Here is a 6,323-nt window from a genome sequence, read left to right as displayed (position 1 = left end):
AATATTGATGACTCGAGGCATGATTGGCTTTATGATGTTTGATGACAACTGGTATCAGTTACAGAACTTACATCATTTAATAAAAAAATGAAAAGCCCTAGCAGGGATGTTGCATGTCAACAGACATTATTAAATGTCAAAAGAAATACATTTTCTTCAAGAGCCTGAAATCTAAACAATGTGAGGGTGCTGGGGAGGGGTTCGGTGGGGGAAGCTTGGACAGCTTTTATGTGAAGTTAGGAGTATCATTTCTTCTTGTGTCCACCCTAATTTGTGCCAGTTGAGTTTTCCTGGAGCCCTACTGTAGCCACCACCACAAAGCCTTTCTCAAGAAATCCTCTTCCTTTTCATTATTTGAAAAGCTGAGCCCATTTGACGTTCTCTCTCCTTCCCCCACGGGAGACCTCTCAGACCCTCCAGTAGGAGAAAACTCGAAGCACTGAAGGGCGCAAGAGCTGGGAGCCGAAGATGAGGTGAGCACATGTGTGTCTCTCTTTATTTTTATTGTCAGTATGAAATCAGGACCGTCTAGCTCTGAAGTTGAAAGCAAATAAGCCAAGATCTGGTATGTGAGCCTACCGAACTTCTATTTATACCCCGATAAGTTAAATATAAATCGCGTTATTAAAGGGGTGGCTGCCAACATTTCTATTTGGGGTACCGTCAGTCATAAAAAAATAGAAGGGTGGGAACATTTACTGCTATTTTAAATGTATTTATATGCTTTACGGAGCTGGATTCTGACTACCTAAGATACTTCCGGAGACTCCTTGGGGTATATTTAGAAGGATCATAAATTCTTGTGGTCTCCAGGGTGGTTTGGTAAATTAAGTCCCTAAAGGCTTTTGTAATTGAAAAGGTTAACACGGCTTCTTCAAATTCCTAACTGACCTCCCTCCCACCCCCAATAGCTTAAGCTAGGGGAGCATGAGACTCCTTTTTAATCACTACAGTTGTGGTCTTCCAAAGAAGGTTCTGGAAAGAGAACAGAACTGCAATGGGAATGCAGGGATTTATGCTACCCGATCCTGCATTTGTAAAACAGGGTTATTATTAACATCTATCTGACAGGGTCGTGGTGGATGTCCCAGAATTATTGTTTGTGGAAGTGGCTTGAAAATGGAAAAGGGCTGAGAGCTATCTCTGCTGGAGGAGCAGCACGTCACTGGGAGACCACTGGACTTGGGACTCAACAGTTGGGGACTTTGGGCAAGGCCTGTACCCTCTTGGAGCTTCAATTTTACCATCCATGAAATGGAAATGACAATCACTACCTCCTAGGCCTTGAGTGGAAATTAGATGAAAAGTGTCTGAAACTGTTTAGTAAACGATGACGTGCTGCACTCCATCATTCAGAAATACTTTGGGACACTGTGCACAAAGCAAGCGGCTAGGAGCTGGGGGTGGAGATGAAAGTTGTCAGAGGAGCAGTTCTGACCTTGACAGTACCACTCAGTGGCTCTGGCCTCAGAACCTGGAGGCACCACCAGGTTCTGGGAGAATTTCAGCGAAGGTGGAGGACTGAGAAAGTTCCAAAGAAGGATGTGAAAGAGCAACCGGGTCTCAATTGTCCAAGAAATGGAGGATGGGGAGTGGGGGCACTGGGGAAGTGGGAGGTTGTCCTTTTTTGGTGGACAAGTTGTCCAAGGCTAATGGAAGCACCGAAATGGTACTGAAAGGAAAGAATGATGCTGAATTTAGATAAAGGAGAGATTTGAGGCTGGAATGATGAGTTGCAAGACCTTGGATGAGGAGAATGGTGAGCAAAACACAAGGTTTGTTAGGATTTTTATAGATACTGCCATTGTGTTCACATTTATGAGATTTGCCCTGCTTTCTCTTTGCGTGGTTAAGGTTGGAATGAAACTGGAATGCTTGGAAGGTCCTATACCCATGTTCAGGCAGGTCCTCTCCGATCCAGCCCATTACCTGTGTGATCTTAGCCACTTGGATTTGGGGTGGTGGCGGGGGTGTGGGGGGTGGGGGGGGGGGGAATTGGCAGGATTCTCTTAGAAATGACTTTCTTGTGACTTGTCCAGCAATTCCTTCCCTCAGCCAAACCAGAAAAACCACTGAACCTGAGGTATTTGGCGTGGGTGATGGCGTTCTGGATCCTTTAAGGGCAAATGGCTGTAAAATGAAAATTATTCTTTTAAAAAAAGTTCACTTAGTCCTTGGAGTGTGTGTGTGTGTATGTGTGTGTGTTTAGGGGAGGGGGGCCAATGAGGCTCTCACTTTTTCCAAATGAACTTCCCCAACCTAATTAAGAGCAAGTGCAAACAGGTGGGGAGGGTGTATTTCATAATAGAAACAGGCTCTTCTCCACTGCCCACCGTTAAATAAAAAAAAAGTCACTGTCCCCAACGCCCCACCCCCTTTTGGAAATTGTCCCTTCAAGTGAGGTAGGCAAGCTGGAGCTGTTTTCCTCCAAGGAATTTAAGAGAATCAACATGTTTTCCTTTCCTGGTTGCATCTGTGGTTGAATTGCTTAAAATATTTCACTTCTTAAAGTAACCTCGGTTTGTTACGGTGGATATTTTTTGTTTTGTGTTTTCTTTTTCTTCTCCCTTTTTTTCTTTTGTTTTTTTAAGGTCGAGGAGACCAGCTCCAGGAAAAAAAAATCCAACAACTTCTAGTTGTCAGAATTGGAATGCATATCAGTTATGCTGGGAGACAATGAAAACATCAAAAAGCACATACAAGCCATAAAAAATTCAGGTCCTCTGAAGCAATGTGGGACACGCTTGGTTGCGCTCCTCATTTGCATGTCACTACCCACAATGCTCTGCGAGCTCCCAGATCTTTGGGAGCAGCCCTAGTGTCTGAGCTCTAGGGAACAAAGTGAAAGGCGCGCGTGTGCTTGTGGGCAAGAGACGTACTTTGGGATCAGTGCGGAAAAGTGAGGCTGGAGTGGGGAGACCCTGCTTCCACTGTGGTGATTAGCAGGCAGCCCTTTAGGGCTTGATCACAGGCCAGGAGCTATACCTGCCTTTTGTTTTTTTGTTTTTGCCTTCCTCTCCTTGCCTTTCCCCAGATGTGTGCGACAGTGAAGGCACTCACGCTGCGCAGGGAAGAGGAGAGCAATGCCAACCTTTAGAAATCCTGGCTGGCTGCGTTGCCGCAGCTCTTGTCTGGAATTTGAGATTTTTGTGCAGCCTGTGTTTTCTGCTGCTGGTCCTCACCCCAAGACGTGTTGGTCTTTTTTACACTTGGGCTCCCATGGACAGTCCTTGCTTGCTCAGTGGGAAAGGCTTCAGGGTGCCCCCGGGACCCGCTGCTGGGTCTCAGCCCTGCCAACGCAGCACTACCTCACTCTTCCCGGCACACACCATGCTTTTCCCTCCAAACCTTGCTCCCCAAGGAGACCAACAGAGCCATTGTTTGGACATTCCAGTTTCCAGGGGTGGCTTGGGGATATAGGCCTCAGACTGAGAGTCGGAGGACAAGGGACATAAATCTGCCCCAGACTAGGGCCCCTCAGCCTCCTGAGTGGTCTTGGGTGTGTCACTTACCACCCTCCATTCTCCTCTCCTTCCTGAGCCCGTCCTGTCCTGGGAGCTATAGAGACCCCCTGACTGTTATTTCCCCTGTGATTTTAACGTGGCCAACCATTCTGGGACATGACAAAATACATAAAAAATAAAAGTAAAGCTCAATCTTTGAGGCTTCTGCCTGGAAGGTTTTTGTCTGGGTTTGGACTTTGCTTTTTGAACTGCACTTTTCTCAGTGCTGCAAAGGAGTTCTTAGGCTACATTAATTTAGCAGTAGGAAGATCTAGGCCGAAGAGTGAACGTGGATACATGTGGGCTCTCAATCCAGCCCCTGACACCCGAGCTTCAGAGGTAAGATGAAAGTCAGCCCCCACACGGAATTCAGAAGCGGGCTGCCCTGCAAGCTGGATGCAACCGACGGGTTTGTTTGCTTCAGCCTGTACACAGCCTTGTAAAATGTGTTGAATCAGTTGCCAAAATTTGAAAATCAGCAGATTTTATAGCATCTCTTAAAACATCTGAAGATCTGGCCACACGAGGCCTACATTTCTTCATAGGAACCCCCAGCCAGGGCCGCTGAGACAGTGCTCCCTAGCGGGGAGCCTCTCTTCCCCTGCAGCGCCTGCCATCTCTGTCCACGGAAGTTTCTCAAGCCCTTTGGTCTCAGGCTGCCCACTCCACTTACATATCTTCCCGTCTGGCTTTAGCAGGCTTTTGTATGCTCGGTCTCATCCAGACTCATAGCCTGTGATCTCTGAAGTTTCCCACTTTGTTATCAGTAGCCTTGGCACAGGGATGACTCAGGCCTGGTGCGGGTGGACAGAGGGGAGGCAGGACCGAGGGCCTTTACTCACAAGCACTCCCAGCTTTTCCATCCCCATCCCAAAACATGCTCTGTTTTGGCAAATTTGTTTTTCACCTGCCACAGCCCGAGGAATGCACTCCGGCCTCCCGCCTCCTCTTGGCATGCATATTTCCCGTCACTTCTGATGCCTAAAGTAGTCTGGGTGAGGGGTGGGTTGCAAGGTTTGCATTTTAAAAAATTCTTTCCCAGATTTGTTGTGTCTAATTTGGGCTGCAAGTGGCTTTTGGTGTCAACGACTAACCACTGTTTGGTCTGCACAGTCATCTCTGTTGAACTTGGGCGACGGCGAAAACCCGGTTTCCCCAAATAAAGTCTAAATACATTTACACATTTATTCCCACATGCGTCTTTACGTTTCTGCCTGTCTCCCCACACCTCAGACATGTCCATGGACTGGAGTGTCCTGGGAACAAAACAGGCAGGTAACCAGACCCTCTACTGTAAACTGCACAAAAGAAAAAAATCGGCAAGCTGACCCAGTGGGATAGTGAGTGATAAAGATGCCTCAGAGCAAGGATGTTAGAATGAGAGCTTGGGCTGGAATTGGGTTGTTTCCTTATGACCTAAAGGACAATAATATCACTAGAGAGAAGAATGGGAAGTAAAGTAAGGAGTTGAGAAAAATCAGCGAAAAGGTCACTTTTTTGTTACCCTTCTCCCCTTCCCCCAGAAATCTAACTGGGATTCTTTATCAGCATCAGAGCCATTAATGTTCACCAAGTTATGAGGCAGTTATAACAACAGGCGGTGCCAGGTTTAACAAAACTGACGATGACAGTTAGCACTTCTTGAGAGCTTACTATGTTCTAGGAACAGGGCTAAGGGCTATTAGGCATTGACTCTAATCCTTATAACAACTGCGTAAGGTGGGTGTGTTATCCACATTTTACAGGCTAAAAAACTGACACTTACTGTGGTGAAGTAATTTGTTCAAAGTCCCAGAGGTGAAAAGGGATGGAGTTGGTATTCAAACCATACCACCCTCCAGTATAATCTGGGCCTGGTCAGCAAGACGGATGCTCCCCTCACCGGCCATGAGGATCTGGCCAATGGTCTGCCTTGGTCATGATGGGCTTGGGAACCGCCGCATTGGAAAGCCTGAGAAGGCTGGAGAGACAAATGGTGCATTTGGCCCACAATTCCATTGCTAAAAATGATCCCAGGGATGTACCGTGAGAGGCCCACTGGCTCCTCTCTGATGAAACCCTTGATCTTCAGGGATTAGCCCACTCCAAGGCAATTGATAGAAGAGGCCACCACGGTAGATTTGCTGGGTTCTTCACCCTGAATACACGCGGCGAGGCTGGGGTATGTGAAGTGTGCTTATTGCCTGAGGGTGCTGGGGCCTGGCTGAGCTGACAAGGCCATGCCTGAAGCAAGGCCAGGATGGAGAGGCAGAGTCAGAACTGAGAGGAAGCCCCATCTTCCTCTGCACAGTATCTGAAGAGAGGGGTTAGGATGGAGTGGGGATCTGAGCCGCAAAGCACGTGGGTGGAGAAGAGGTGGCATCATCAGTGACCACTGAGTCAGAGCTGGGTGACACTTTCTGTGGTGACTGTCAGATATGAGCTGTTGCTTAAACAAGCCAGCTGGGCCAAAGGCTCAATTTTCCTATACCCCTGCCATAAACATTGAGCACCTAGGGGAGAGGCATTGTGCCAGGATGGTAGGAGACACCAAGATGAAGAAGGCAGGGTCTCTGCCTTCCAGTGACTTACACAATTCTTCTCTTGTGAGGCAGCTCTAACAGAGACTCAAGGTGCATTGGGAGAGAGCTGCTCTTTCTATGGGATGGTGTGGAATTGTGCTCCCAGGGTCAGGGACCACACATACTCACCTTTCCATCCTCCCATGTGGACCACGGAGTTGGGCCTACAGTGGACACTAAATAAATGTCTGTTGATGAATGACTGCCTCAATTGATGATTGAGTTTTTCTCTGGGCTCTTAGAAAGATGTGTGGGAGAG

The sequence above is a fragment of the Equus przewalskii genome, chromosome 1 (assembly GCF_037783145.1).
Source record: "Equus przewalskii isolate Varuska chromosome 1, EquPr2, whole genome shotgun sequence".
NCBI classification, from domain to species: domain Eukaryota; kingdom Metazoa; phylum Chordata; class Mammalia; order Perissodactyla; family Equidae; genus Equus; species Equus przewalskii.
The sequence above is the reverse complement of the archived record's forward strand: the minus strand, read 5'-3'. Positions refer to the sequence as shown.